The 16,532-nt window shown below is 35.1% G+C and overlaps 1 protein-coding gene across 15 annotated transcripts in view; it reads right to left on the minus strand.

Moving 5' to 3' along the window:
* Positions 1-16,532, minus strand: part of PEAK1 (pseudopodium enriched atypical kinase 1) — a 289,101-nt gene that overhangs the window by 121,934 nt on the left and 150,635 nt on the right. The window lies entirely within an intron of this gene.

Below are 16,532 nucleotides of genomic sequence, written 5' to 3' on the forward strand. Positions count from 1 at the left end.
AATCTTTAGTATAAAAGTAGACCCAAAGCAATACTAACAGTCAATTTGACAATAACACCTTAATTTAGAGGCCCATACTAAACATTAAGAGGGCCTGACTCCTACTGTATTCAATGTACATTTACATGGTAAATTATCTGACATTGATTTTCAATGTGAAGACCCTCTCAAAAACAAATTCTATGGCCAAGAAACACATGGAAAAATGTTCAATGTCATTAGTCACCAGTGAAAAACAAATTAAAATTCCAATAAAATACAACTACAGACTGACTACAATGGCTAAAATGATACGGCATAATAATACCAAATGCTGGAAAGAATGTGGAATAACTGCAACTCTAATATCTTCAAGGTGGGAGTGAGAGACACGATAAAGGACATTTATGCAAAACCCACAGCCAACATTATATTCAAAGAAGAAAAACTGAAAGATTTCCCCTTAAGATCAAGAATAAGACATGAATCCCCATTTTCACTACTTCTATTCAGCATTGTCCCGGAAGTTCTAGCCAGAGCAATATTAGGCAAGAAAAAAAATAAGAAGCATCCAAACTGAACAGGAAGAAGTAAAATTATCTTTACTCACAGATAACAAGACCTTATAGATAAAAAATCCTAAAGAATAGACACACACAAAAAACTATTAGAACTAATAAAAAAATTTGCACGAGTTTCAGGATACAAGACCAACACACAAAAATCAGTTGTATTTCTATACACTAAAAATGAACATGAAAATGAAATTAAGAAAACAATTCCATTCAAAATAGCATAAAAAAAGAATAAAATACTTAGGAAGAAATTCAACCAAGGAGGTGCAAGACTGTATACTAAAAACCACAAAACATTAGTTAAAGTAATTAAAGGAAACCGAAATAAAAAAGTATCCCATGTTCATGGATTAGAAAACTTAATATTGTTAAGATGTCAATATTTCCAAAATTGATCCTGTGATTCAATGCAATCCCTATCAAAACCTCAGTTTCCCTTTATGTAGAAATTAACAAGCTGATTACAAAATTCATATGGAATCTCAAGGGACCCTGAATAACCAAGAAGATCTGATGAAAAACAAAACTGAAAGACTCACACTTCCCCAGTTCAAAACTTATGACAAAGCTACAGTAATCAAAATAGTGTGGCATGGGCATAAGAACAGACAAATGGAACAGAATTGGGAATTCAGAAATAAACCCATACATCTATGGTCAACTGAGTTTTGGCAAGGATGCCAAGATCATCCAATGGGCCAAAGAACAGTTTCTTCAACAAATAGTGCTGGTACAACTAATATCAACATGTAAAAGAATGAAGTTGGACCCCTACCTCATATCATATACAAAAATTCATTCAAAATGGATCAACCTAAATGTAAGCACCAAAACTACAAAACTTTTAGAAGAAGACACAGGGGAAAGTTTCATTATTCTGGCTTTGGCAATGGATGCTTAGATATGACACCAAAAGCACAAGAAATGAAAGAAAAAATAGATATACTGGGCTCCATCAAAATTAAAATTTTTGTGCATCAAAAGACACTATCAAGAAAATAAACAAACCTATACAGTGGGAGAAAATATTTGCAAATCATATATCTAATAAAAGATTTGTATCTAAGAAATATCAAGAACTCTCACAACTCAATAGCAAAAAGACAAGCAACCCAATTAAAAAATGAGCAAAGACTTGAATACATTTCTCCAAAAGAGGTACAAAATGGCCAATAAGCAAACAAAAAGGTGCTCAACATCATCAGTCATAAGTAAAGTGCAAATCAAAACCATGAGATACTACTTTAATCCACTAGCATGGCCATAATCATAAAAACAAAAAAATAGGTATTGGTGAGGATATGGATCTTGTACATTGATGGTGGGAAAGTAAAATGGTGCAGGCACTGTGGAAAGCAGTGTGGCAGTTCCTCAAAATTTAAACATAGAATTATCATATCACCCAGCAGTTCTACTGCTGGCTGTATACCTCAAAGAACTAAAAAGAGGGACTCAGACAAATACTTGTAAGTGAATGTTCATAGCAGCATTATTCTCAATAACCAAAAGTTGGAAGCAACCCAAGTGTCCACTGACAGATGAACGGATAAACAAAACACAGTATATACATATCATGGAACATTATTCACCCATCGAAATGAATGAAGTATTGATACATGCCACAAACATAGATGAAACTCAAAAACATTATGGTAAGTAAAGGAAGCCAGACACAAAAGATCACATATATTAGTACATTTCTATGAAATCTGAAGAATAGTTAAAACCATACAGATAGAAAGCAGATTAGGAGTTGACAGGGGCTGAGAGAAGGTCGGAATGGAGAATGGATAGGGGTCTCCTTTTGGGGTGATGAAATGTTTTGAAACTTGATAGAGGTGGTAGTTGCACAACATTGTGAATGTACTAAATGCCACTGAATTATGACTTTAAAATGGTTAATATTATGTTATGTCAATTTTGCCTCAATGAAAATAAATAAAGGAATAAGAAAAAATTCTTATGCCTCTTATGAGCAGTTATTAAAACTATTCTGGGTCTTGGCCAAAGAGGACACACACAGTAAAAAGGATTTAGAAATTACAAGAAGAAAATGATTATAGCTGCATTATAAAAATTCATCTTTTATTTCACTTGGGAAAGAACAAGAGCAAATACCTTGAAGGATAAACAACCACTAATCATATAAACATTGTTCTGTTTAGTTTTCTGTATAATTACTCTTAACAGAACTCTTGGTCGGACATACACATTTTTCTTGCTCAAATATTCCCTCGTCAATAAGTCCTATCCTTATCAATTTACTTAAAATTTCAATGCCTACCCTGTCTACTACTTCCAATCCCACTATCATACTATACTTCTGACCATAGAAGGTTAACACCTACTAATGTGTTAATCTTACTAATTAGGTTCATTTTTTAAAAAATAAATTTATTTATTTATTTTATTTTTGGCTGCATTGGGTTGCTGTGTGTGGGCTTCCTCTAGTTGTGGTGAGTGGGAGCTACTCTTTGTTGCGGTGCGTGGGCTTCTCGTTGAGGTGGCTTCTCTTGTTGTGCAGCACGGGCTCTAGGTGCACGGGCTTCAGTAGTTGTGGCACATGGGCTCATTAGTTGTGGCTCACGGGCTCTAGAACGCAGGCTCAGTAGTTGTGGCACATGGGCTTAGTTGCTCCGCAGCATGTGGGATCTTCCCAGACCAGGGCTCAAACCTGTGTCCCCTGCATTGGCAGGCATATTCTTAACCACTGTGCCACCAGAGGAGTCCTAGGTTCATTGCTGATGTTTATTTCTGTTTGCTAGAATATATGCTCCACGAAGGCAGGCATTTTTGTCTGTTTTATTCATTAATGAATCCTCAGTGCCTAGAACCATACTTAGCACTTGTGAGTACTAAATAAGTATTTGTTGAGAGAATGAAGTAAATTAGTAGACCAGAGAAAATTGAAAGCTAAGTGTCTGGGGAGGGAGGGAGGGAGGGAGGGCGAAGAGGGAAAAGACAGTAAGAATCATGTCATGTCTCAGGTAACAGAATCTGTAGGCGAGGGCATGTTGTAGGGATAAAAACAGGAGATTGGTTGAACATATTAATAACTGAGAGCCCAGAGACTCATAATACTCAAAATGTCCATGATATTCAAAATTACTTGACATATAAAGAACCCCATAGGAAAAGTCAATTAACAGATGCCAATGTCAACATGACATAGATGGTGAAATTATCTGACAAAGACAAAACTGGCTATTAAAAAAAAATACTTGTGAAATACAAATAAGGGTAAAAACTCTTGAATCAAATGTAAAACTAGAAAGTCTCAGCAAAGAGATAGAAGATATGCAGAATAATTAAATGGAAATTTTGGAATTGAAAAATACATTTTAAATGAAAAAATTCACTGGGAAGGCTCAATAGCAGATGATAAAGGAAAGTCAGTGAATTTGAGGATAGTTCAATAGAAATTATACAATCTGAACAACAGAAATAAATTTGAGCCAAAAAAAAAAAAAAAAGAAAGAAAAAGAAGAGAGACTCAGAGACCTGTAGAAAAATAACCAAAGGCCTATCATCGATGTTACTGGAGTCCCAGAAGGAAAAAGAATATGGTGCTAAAAATACATTAGAAGAAATAATGTCTGAAAACTTCCCAAGTTTGGCAAAAGACATAAACCTACAGACTTAAAAAGCCCAGTGAACTCAATAAAGGATAAGCCCAAAGAAATCCACACCCAGGATATCATAATCAAACTGATGAAAACTAAGACAGAAACAAAAGTTGAAACCAGCCAAAGAAAAACAACACTTTTAGGGAATCAATTGGAATGACTATAGATTACTCATCAGAAACAGCAGAGGACAGTTGGAAGCGACACAATATTTTTAAAGTCCTGGAAGAAAAGAACTGTCAACTAAGAATTCTATATTCAACAAAACTGTCCTTCAGGTGTAAAGGTCAAATAGACACTTTAGATGAAGGAGAACAAGAGAAGAGGTTGCCAGCAGATATGCTATAGAAGAACTGCTTTTTCTGTTGCTCAGAGAGAAGCTATCAGAAGGAAATTTGGAGGATTAAGATAAAGAATGAGAAAGAGAAATGGTAACTATCTGGATAAACATTACAGACTATTCCCCCTCTTGAATTTTTAAAAATATGTTTGACATCTGAAAGCAAAAAATAATATTGTCTGATAGAGTTTTCAATGCATGTAGTGTAATATATAAGTAACTATAACCTAAAGAGGGCAAAGATAAAGCCATTTATATGGTGATATGGTTTCTACATTTTACTTAAAGTGGTAAAATACTGATTCTCAGTAGATTGTACAAGGTTTAGTATGTACGTGGTAATCCTCAGAGTATCTACAAAGACACAGAGTAAAACACACAACAGGTAAATTAAATAGAATACCAAAAGATGTTCAAATAAATCAGGAAAGAGAAAACAGGAAAAAAAACAGAGGGAACAAATAGAAAATAAATGGTCAACCTAGGGACTTCCCTGGTGGTGAAGTGGTTAAGAATCCACCTGTCAATGCAGGGGACACAGGTTTGATCCCTGGCCTGGGAAGATCCCACATGCTGCGGAGCAACTAAGCCCATGCGCCACAACTACTGAGCCCGTGCACCACAACTACTGAAACCTGTGCGCCCTAGAGCTTGCGTGCCACAACTTCTAAGCCCGCGTGCCAAGAGCCTGTGCTCCACAACAGAAGAAGCCACCACAAAGAGAAGTCCATGCACTGCAACGAAGAGTAGCCCTCACTCGCTGCAACTAGAGAAAGCCTGTGTGCAGCAACGAAGACCCAACACAGCCTAGATTAATTAATTAATTAATTAATTAAATGGTCGCCCTAAACTTAAATGTCAATTACATTAAATGTAAATAGTATAAACATTAAAGAAATTATCAGAGTGGATTTGGAAAATCATGACCCAATTATTTGGTAACTACAAGAAACACACTTCAAATATAATTATATAGGTAGGTTAAAAGTTTCTTTTTAAAGAGGAAAAAGATAGATATAACATGAAACCATTAATCAAAATAAAGCTGGAGTGGTTATATTATCAAAGTAGACTTCAGAGTGAAGAAAATTAACAGGAACAAAGAGCAATATTTATATATTAATAAAAATGTAAATTCTCCAAGAAGGCACAATAATTCTGAATGTGTATGCATCTAACAAGAGAGATTCAAAATACATGAATTAAAAACTGACAGATCTGAAAGGAGAAATAGACAAACCTACAATTACATTTGGAAATCTCAGCATTCCTCTCTCAGTAAACAACAGTGAACAATCAGCAATGATACAGAAGAGTTAAACAACACCATCAACCTACTGAATCTAACTGACATTTAAAGACATTTATCCAACGACAGCAGAATATATATTCTTCTCAATTTTACATGAAACATTTGCCAAGACACACCATATCCTAGGTCATGAAAAAAATCTTACGAAATTTAAAAGAAATCAAGAATGTTCTCTGCCCGTAACAAATAGAAATTAATAACAGAAAGATACCAAGAAACTCTCCATATACCTGGAAACTGTCTAAACCAACAATCTATGATTCAAAGAGGAAGATTCAAGGGAAATTAGAAAATATTTTGAACTGAACAAATACAAAATTTCAAAAATTTGTGGAATACAGTTAAAGCAGTATTTACAGGGAAACTTAAATAGTAAATATTTATATTACAAAAGGAAAGTCTCAAACCAATAATCTAATGCCCTCCTAATTAAATCTTTGCAAACATCTTTATCTCCTTAAATTTTACAGGTATATATATATTAAAATTTTTTTTGGTATATATTGCTTAAATGCCCTCAGAAAGGTCTTTAAATTTTGACTCAAAACTTACCTTCTCTGAAAAACTTTCTCTGATTAGCCTTTTCCCACTGTTCCATCTGTGTAACTATTTGGTCTCATTAAATTACTGTTATATTTATTGGACCATATAAGCAATTACTGCTTTAATAAGACATTAAGCCTCTAGGCTATCTGCTTACAAAGTACTTGATATCTTAGAGGAAATCTAAGTGAGGGGATAATAAACCTATGGGCTATGAAATGGGTAGCAAAATTGGCATAAAAAGATGAGTTATTAGGATTAATTTTAACACCCCATTTCCATGAATAGAGCATATTCTAATCATTTTTAGATTTTCCTATTGTTCTAGTTTGTGTGCCCCATAAAAGGCAGTGGCTGCAGGTACAGTTTGCATTGTCTGTATTATCTTTGGAATTAGTAAAAAAAAAAAAAAAAAGTTCAAACTCTGAAAAATTGTGTCAAATTATCCATATCTTCAAAATCCATATATGCCCTCTCTAGATTTCTATCATGCCTCATTTATAAAGCATGAAATTGAAGGCTAACTGATGTCCTGTGACAGAAAAGTGTAATAATAATTCAGAAACACTGCCTATTGTGTTTTATTCCACTTGTGAAATGAAATCATATACATTAAAATAAGAATAAAGTCTCAAACTGTGCATTTTCAGCATTTGACATCACTCACAAACAATTAGCTAGTACTAATTAGGTCCAATATTGTGAATGTTTCATTAATAAAAATTAATTAGCTCTGTTAGTTATGAATGTCACAGGAAAATCCAGCCTCGGGCGCTCTGATTGTTACTGTTATTTGTTTTCAGGAATCACTTGCTGAGAATTGCTTCCCCTAGTTTTATTTCTATACCTCAATTATATGACCTTAAAACATGGCAGACCCTTGTATTGTACAGTTCCTGCAAATATTAAGCAAATATGCTAAAGCAGGAGCATATTTTACATAACCACATATGTCAGACTAAATTTGAGCCAAGAAAGAGAATGAATGTGTACTCACATCTGAATTATATTTGGCAAATACAGAGATATCATAATTTCCTGGTTTAAATGCCTACATGCTATTTCCATGGCAACTGCATAAACATTTTCTTCATAACACACATCTATCTTCATTCTTTATATCCTATTATTTATTTTTTCACTCTCAGGGGAAAGCCTAATTTATTCCCTAGGAAAAATCAATCAATGGTTTCTTAATCAGTGGCATTTGAAGAGTAGGTGGCACAGTTCTTTTTATGGAAAAGCAATTTCCACCAACGCTCTTGTTATGTGACAGAAGACTAGAGGAGAATAAAAGTAGTACTTGCTTTAAGCAAAGTGTGTGTATAAGTTGCAATGAATAGTCCTTCAAAGAGAGATGAGAATGTGTATTAGAAACCCGCAAAAGGTTGGCCAAAGTGATCACGTGCAACTCCAACTTTTCTTTTGTATGTGACTGGAGTATCATGGAAACTCCTTATGGAAAAAAAAAAAAAGTGATCTTTCATTCCTACAGAGTTTTGGCAGTCTTTAAAAAAATTCCTTTGCTGCTTTCCTTGTGTGATAGAGATTATATATAGACTGGTCAGCAACTAGAGGCAAGAGAAAGACTATCTACTTAAAAGCAGATCAAATGACAGTTAAAAGGAAAGATAAAGGGAAACCACATCAGGTTCCTTCACTTTGTCTAGTCTTTGAGCCTGAGGTAATTATCACAGATTCAAACAGCACCAGATGGAAGAGATCCCTTATTGCATTTTAGCTATCAAATGAACAACAATTTCTCAAAGTGCTCTAAGGGACAGTGGATCAACTAACATTCTTCAGTGTACTCAGAGCCCAGTGGGCTAGCAAGGGAAGCCCATTCAGGATGAGTGTAGATATTAGCCAGTCCCTTCCTCCGAGCTTCCCTGGCACCACTATGACAGCACTTATCACTGTTTTGTTATTGTTTATATATGATTCCCTCAAGGGACCTTTATAATACCCCTCCAATCTAACACAGTGCTCTGTGAATGGTAGGGTGCTTAATAAGCTAGTGGATTAAATGCATATTTAGCTATAATGTATACACATTTCCTATAATACACAATGCTCCTCATTCAAAAGATTAAACTGTTTTACAATAATTCCCTCTACCATTTTGATGTTTCAATTCTCACAGCAGTTTTATTACTTCCTCTATTTCTACAAGGCAAATTTCTTACAATCTCCTCTCTTTCATTTATCTCCAAGGCCTATGTCCAGTTATGAGGCAAGGGCTTTTTGTTTCTTTTTGGTTTAGTTTCTAATGTTCCAGTACTATTTGTTGGAAAGACTAATCTTTCTTCACTGGGCTGCTTCTGCACCTTTGTCAAAAATCAATTGATCATATATATACATATCTAAACAAAGCATCCACATCTGGTTTCCTTTTAAATATTCCCCATATGAAACTTACCTGTGCTTTAGCACTAGTTATACAATGGCCCATTATCTATCATCAGAGAGTTCTACAGCACCAGAATGTTTCATGTTTTCCTTCCTATGTATGTCAAACCAACAGAAGGAAACAAAAGCTGGGCCTGACTCCAAGAAGAATGAGTTTCTTAGGGATCAAGTGTTTCCCTTCATTTCTACAATTTGGTATTTTTAGATAAGCTTTCCTGTGACCATGTGCCAGAATTGTTAAACATCAAAATGTACAAGCCAGAACGATAATACTAATTTTTTTCCCTCCATTATTCTGTTGCTACTGCATGGGGACAATTACTTCAGAATTCAAATACCAGTGAGGTTAGGAATAACTGGCTCGTCTATTACAAGCATTTGTGCAGATTTCTAGTTTTTCACTGTTATAAGAATGTGGTGGGTGAATCTCACTTCTAGTAACAGAAACAAGGGGACTCTTTGCATTTATGCTCCTCAATCGCCACATATGTTTATTGGTATTCCAGCTGATTGTCATTAACTTAAAACATTTACTGCTAATTACAGTTGGCACAATAAATCAAAGGGTAAAAATGTGTTCTCAACACTCACAGTAATCCTCTCCTTCACAATAAGATTTCTATCTCTTCCCCCATCATCCCTCATGCCAGGATCAGGCCCTTGGTGAAAGGACTTCTAAGCTCTTTTCGAAGTCCAGATAAACATCCTCTTCCTGGGTCATCTTGTCATGTCGTTTTCAGAGGCTAACTCTTCCCACACATCACAACTGACTTCTTACTACCCAGCATTGTTGTCTTGCCAGCAATACATGTGTGAAGGGAGACTTTATGCCACATGGTATAGTCATTTCTTGGTCAGTCATTTCTTGGTCATTCGACTCTACTAGAGAGTATTCCTGCTACAACAATCTCAGTAGTAAAGAATTAAAAGAGCTAATGTGAGAGATGTAAGCTCACATAAATAACTGTTTTCCCAACAAAAGTCTTAAAAATACATTTGAAAACCTACAGAATGAAAGAATTACATTCTTTCAAAACACAGTGCAGAATTAACAAGAAGACGGTGGCACTTTAGGTACCAAGAAGAAAACACAAGAGGACAAAGTCACAACACAACAGCAAATCTGCACTATTGACTAGAGTATGTTGCCTACTCATCTATGCTATATTTTATTTTGAGTTCATATGAAAAAATACATTTAAATAAATATCACACATCAATGAAAGATGCAAAATGTACATCTAGTATATCATCATTTATACTTCATATTGTTTATGAGTACTTGCATAAGAATATATATTCACCAACCTCAGAGAGCATTTTCTCTGGAGAAGGAGGCTAGGAATGAGATTGGCGAGAGATACAAAGAGGATTTCAATCATTCCTAAATTGTTTTGTTTCTTTTAGCAAAAATGACAAAATGTTAGCATTCAATTAATTCTTGGTGGTAAGATAACAGATGTTTGTTATATGATTCTGAATTTTTCTGAATTCATGGAATTACATAATAAAACAATTTTAAGAGAAATAGAAATAACACCTAATTACATTTTAGCCTGGAAGTAAAGCAGATTTATAAACACAGAAAACATGAGGAAGAACCTTCTTTCTTGGAATAGAGTTACAGCTGACCAAAATACATTTTGAACTACATAAGTCTGAAAGAATACTTAAAGTGATACTGTAATTTCTAAGTAATATTGGGCAAGTAGATTTGCCTCCAAGAGCTTCCATTTAATTTTATGTAAAGCAAGGATGTTGAAGTAAAGTATCTTGGATAACCTCTTCAACTTTAAAAGTCTGTAACTCTTTCTCCCCTAGAGGAGGTAAGTATATCTCTGCACATGTTATTCCTTTTGCCTAGAATAGGAATACTTTTTTCCTCTAGCTTGTTCCCTGGCAGTAAAATCCTATTTATCCAGTAACACTCAGTACATAGGATACCTTCGTGCTTTGGGAAGCCTTCCCTCACCTTTCCTAAGGAGGAAAAAGCACCATCACAGCTCTGTTCTCATACTCCCATTAAGGACTTGATACACTATCTTTCCATTTATATGTTGCCTGTTCTGTTAGATGGTGAGCCACTGATGACGGGACCTGCACTCTACCCTTCTTTGTATCCCCTGAACCTTCCACAGTGACATGTTTACAGCCAAGAGAGACATAATATACACAAACCACTTAAACCTATGTTAGCACAAAGTTAAAATTTTTTACCTATTGCAAATATTGTTTTCCCCAAGTAAATGATGAATGAATGAATGAATCAGTATGTAAAATGGCATGAAGTTCACTCCATCATTCAGGTCAGTTGATCGTGCCACTAGAAGGTAGGGGTATAACCCAGACGATCACTTAATATTCTTTCCAAAAGAATCCACAGGATCATTTCAAATTTTATACTCTTAGCTTAGAAAGCAAGGATGACATAACTTTTCTTGTTCTCCTTTTGCTTTTCCTCACACTACACAGCTTTTTACAAAGAACATGAAACACTCTTCTTACTTAAGCAAAATATCAGAAACTTAAGATACACTAAACCTTGAACTGAAAAACTGTTACAAAGAAGTGAAAACATTTTATCATATATATTTGGATAATATTCAGTTGGCTGCAACAGTTCATTCAACCCTTGTTCTCAAATGAGGCTGGCTACAGTTCCTAAGGTGGAAGAGGGATAGTGTGATAACATGGAGGGGAGAGAGAACTTGGTGGCAAATAGCCAGTAATCCCTTCCAGGAACCCAAGGAAGCAGGAGGGTAGATCTCAGCACCCCTAGTTCTTTCTTGGATCAATCTCCCCAGATTTGGCTCCTGAAATAGTTGTTAACTGGGAGATTCTTGGAATCAATGGGAGTGTCCTGGGAGTCTGCCAACCAGCCACAAGACCTAGAAATGCCCTTGACAATATTTAAGCCAAAGCAGACAACTGCCACCAGATGCGATGGGGGGAATTTGGAGCTCAAAGCTGCACCCTCAGAACTTCTAACCAGGTACTAGTGTAGCTCACCCTAGTCATTTCATTAATTCAGAAGTAACATGACCTTGCATTTTACAAGCCTGAATATTTTGGACCATACTTATTAATTATAATAGGGTTATTTTTTTAAACTTTTTATTTTGAAATTGAAGATTCACAGGAAGTTGCAAAGATAGTACTGAGAAGCCTCATTTACCCTTAAACAAGTTTGCCCCAATAGTCACATCTTGTATAAATACAATATCAAAACCAGGAAATTGACACGGGTACAACGTATGTGTATTCACTGTCACTTTATGACACATGCAGATTACTCTAGCTATCAAGACAATCAAGATAGACTATCCCTTCACTGCAAAGATATCCCTTGGTGCTATCTCTTTACAGTCACACCCATCCACCTACCCCTTAACCTTCCCAAACCCCTGGCAACAACTGTCTTGTTCTCCATCATCATAATTTTGTCATTTTGAGAATGTCATATAAATGGAATAATACATTATGTGACTTTTTGAGACTGGCTTTTTTCATTCAGCATAATGTTCTTGAGATCCATCCAAGCTGTGGTGTATATCAGTAGATCATTTCTTTTTATTACTGATATCATATTCCATGGTATGGATGTACCACAGTTTGTTTACCTGTTTACCTATTGTAGAACACGTTGGTTGGTACAATCTGTGGCTAGTACAAATAAAGCTGGTATGAAAAACAATGCACATGTTTTCGTGTGGATATAAGTTTCCATTTTACTGGGTTTAATGCCCAAGAGTGGGATTGCTGCATCACATGGTAAGTGTACATTTAGTTTTTAAAGAAACTATCAAATTATTTTCCAGTGTCTGTACCATTTTATATTCTACCAGCAATATATGAAAGATCTAGTTTCTCTGCATCCTCACCAGCATTTGGTATTGCTATTTTTTATTTTAGCTATTCTAACAAGTGTATAGTGATAACTCATCATGGCATTAATTTTCATTTCCCTAATAGCAAGTGATGTTGAACATCTTTTCAATATGCTTATCTGCCAATGCTATTAAGATATTTCTTCATGTCTTTTGCCCATTTTTTAATTGATTGTTTTAACTGTTGAGCTTTGAGGGTACTTTAAGTATTCTACAGATGACTGTTTTGTCTCCTCATCCTTTTAACTGGGTCTTCTACAGAGTAAAAGTTTTAAATTTTGATGAAGTCCAACTTCCCATTTTTCTTTCTTTTAAAGATTTTGCTTTGCTGTCCTATCTAACTACTCTTCACTAAGCCCCAGATCCTAAAGATTTTCTCCCACATAAAACTTCTAAAAAGTTTTATAGTTTTACATTTAAATCTATGATCCACTTTGAGTTAATTTTTGTATAAGGTGTGAGACTTAGGCTGAGGTTCTCTTTCCCCCCCCATGAATATTCAATTGTTCTGCACTATTTGATGAAAAGACAATCCATTCTCCATTGAATTGCCTTTACACTTTTGTTAAAAAAAAAAAAATTAGCTGGCTATACTTGTGTGGGGTTATCTATTCTGTTATAGATTTATGTGTCTATCCTACTGCCAATACCAGTCTTGAGTATTGTGGCTATATAAGTTTTGCAGTCAGGTGGAGTGGTTCCTTCCATTTTATCCTTCTTTTTCAAAATCGTTTTAGCTGTTCTAATTTATTTCCCTTTCCATATAAATTTTAAAATCTTGCCAGGATTTTAGGAATTGAGTTAAGCCTATATATCAAATTAGGGAGAATTGATATCTTTAATATGTTGAGTCTTGATGATAAGTTTACCATCTTGAACTTTGATAATAGGTTAATGTACTTAGTTTTCTACCATTAGGATAAGAAGTACCTATTTGAAAAGGACTGTATATAAATTTAACAGAAAATTTACGCCACTACTATATTTAAAATAGATAACCAACAAGGACCTACTGCATAGCCATAGCACAGGAAACTCTGATCAATATTCCATAATAACCTAAATGGGAAAAGAATTTGAAAAAGAATAGATACGTGTATATGCGTAACTGAATCACTTTATTGTACACCTGAAACTAACACAACGTTGTTAATCAACTGTGCTCCAATATAAAATAAAAATTAAAAAAAAGACAAACTGGGGCTTCCCCGGTGGCGCAGTGGTTGAGAATCTGCCTGCCAATGCAGGGGACACGGGCTCGAGCCCTGGTCCGGGAAGATCCCACATGCCGCGGAGCAAATGGGCCCGTGAGCCACAATTACTGAGCCTGCGCGTCTGGAGCCTGTGCTCCGCAACAAGAGAGGCCGCGATAGTGAGAGGCCCGCGCACCGCGATGAAGAGTGGCCCCCGCTTGCCACAACTAGAGAAAGCCCTCGCACAGAAACGAAGATCCAACACAGCCATAAATAAATAAATAAATAAATAAAATTAAAAAAAAAAAAAAAGACAAACTGGTTTACAGATTCATTACTATTTTAGTTTTTAGTAACAGTATCAGTTACTGAGACTGAAAAACAAGGAAGAATTTTCTTGGGATAAAGAGAAAGGCAAATAAGACTTTAAGGAAGGACAGCTGAGTAAAGAGGTCAGTTTTGCATTTTTTCCTCACCCATGTCTCCTATCTTTCTCTGTCTTCTGTATCTCAGATAAAACGCAGGTCTAATGATATCATCTTCAAGTAATTTAACCTTTACTTAGTAGATTAAGTTGTCTTTTCCATTAAATAATAACTAACACTTTAAGAACATAATCAAAACAATGATAAATTATTGACAAAATAAAACTGATGTTGCAAAAGAAAAATACTATGTATCTAAAGGGAACATAATTTTACAAAGCTGAAATGAGAATGCTGCTAATAAGACCTCTCCCTTTACAAAAAAAAAAAGACCTCTCCTTATCTGCCACTAGGTAAATAAAAACTTCACAAGTTGAAGTTTTGAAGTATTGAATGTTTGTAAACTAGAATAAACTCCTGGTTAAGAGCTCAGGTCACGGAGTCAGATAGACCTGGCTCTACCTTGAACTAGCAACTTGATGTAGGGCAATTTACACAACTTCTTTGAGAATGTGTTTCCTCGTATGTAAGATGGAGATATTTAATAATAGGACCTATGTCAAATAGAGCGGTGAAGCTTCAGATAATGCATATTAAGCACAAATCCGAATGCTTGGCATATGGTAATCACTCAATACACATTAATTACTATTATTTTTAATTCCTTTTTGTCTGGTCAAATTACACCTAGGCTTCCCTCCATAAGGACATTTGTCTTAAATGGAGCCTATCAAGCTTTATGAATTTTAAGATTCCTGATAGATACATTGTTTAGAGTGGTCTTACTGTCTGCAAGTATATACTTCCCTTACTCCCAAGAACCATAATTTTAAGCTAATGAACTGAACTTAGATAAAACTGGGTGTTTGGCTCAACTTTAACATAGCTAGAACACATCTTTTAAATTTCAGCCTCTTCAAAGTGGCCATGATAGTTTGCACAGTTAGAAATGTGAATTTCTAATTGTACAAATTAGAAATTCTGTCAGTTGCACAATCAGAAGTCTGATTCCATTCCTTCATCAAAAACCACAGTAGATTTGGGATTTTGGAGGCACCCAGCTTAGATGGGGCCAGAAAAATTAAGTAATATGTAATTCAGGTGGTCTCATGTAGGTGAATTACATGACCTCTCAACTGGACTTTATGGGAGAATCAAGGCAATTCTTTTGTTTTATTTTGTAGAGAGGTCAAGTTCTAATTTAATCTGTTCCTTGTTAATATTATGATCCTAAAAACAAATTTGGTAGTTAAAAAAAGTGGAAATTAATGATTAAAAAAATCCACTGCCTGTGGATTTCAATGATCCTATCCACGGTTACCAAAAATCACTGAGAGATGAATTTAAATGGAAGTAAGAGTTTGATAAGGAGTGGTAAAAGTATCATGATAAAAATTTTGATAATGTTCTTTGTTTTTGGTTCATTAATGAACCTGTGGTTATATGAGACTATAGAATCAAATATAATCAAACGGGTAAAGAAAACTTAGATCATTAATGGAGAAGACAGGGACGTTTGGTGACTTTCTTTTTTTCTTTTCTTTTTTTTTGGCCACACCACGTGGCTTGTGGGATCTTAGTTCCCTGATCAGGGATCGAACCCGGGCCCAGGACAGTGAAAGCGCAGAGTCTTAACCACTGGAGAGCCAGGGAATCCCCCAGGGACTTTCTGCGTATTATCGTGCTTGTATGAGTGAACATTCAGCACTTAAATTTCTGCTGTGTTTCAAAAGTTACTTTCTTCAACTTTAATTTTTTAATGGTTCAGGACTAGAAAGAATTTGCTGGACATTTTTAAAAGGCCACATGCTGGTACATGGTTGGTAGTGACAAGAACATGGAAAGTTCTAATTATGCCATAAGTAGAAGTTTAACCAATAATTGGACAATTTTTTTCAAAAAATCAATGTTAAGGTATTTTCTATCCAGGTTAATGTTAACACAGGGAAGAGTGATTAGAACATTCATTCCTTACATACTACTTATCATGGGTTACACTTGCCAATTTAAATCATTTTCTTGAAATAATAGGTCCTGCATTCCTTAGAATCATTAGGACTAGTAATTGATACTGTATTTGACTGATTTTTCACATGCCCTGATTTCACAGCAAGGACGTAGTTGTACTCAATTACACCCACTCACTACCAAGACACACTGACTCAAGCAAACAAATGATTATACCTCAAAATCAAATTAATAGACTTCCAATAAATACAAGTTCTAATTCTTCACTAGGATGT

The sequence above is a fragment of the Balaenoptera acutorostrata genome, chromosome 3, assembly GCF_949987535.1.
Source record: "Balaenoptera acutorostrata chromosome 3, mBalAcu1.1, whole genome shotgun sequence".
Lineage (NCBI taxonomy): Eukaryota > Metazoa > Chordata > Mammalia > Artiodactyla > Balaenopteridae > Balaenoptera > Balaenoptera acutorostrata.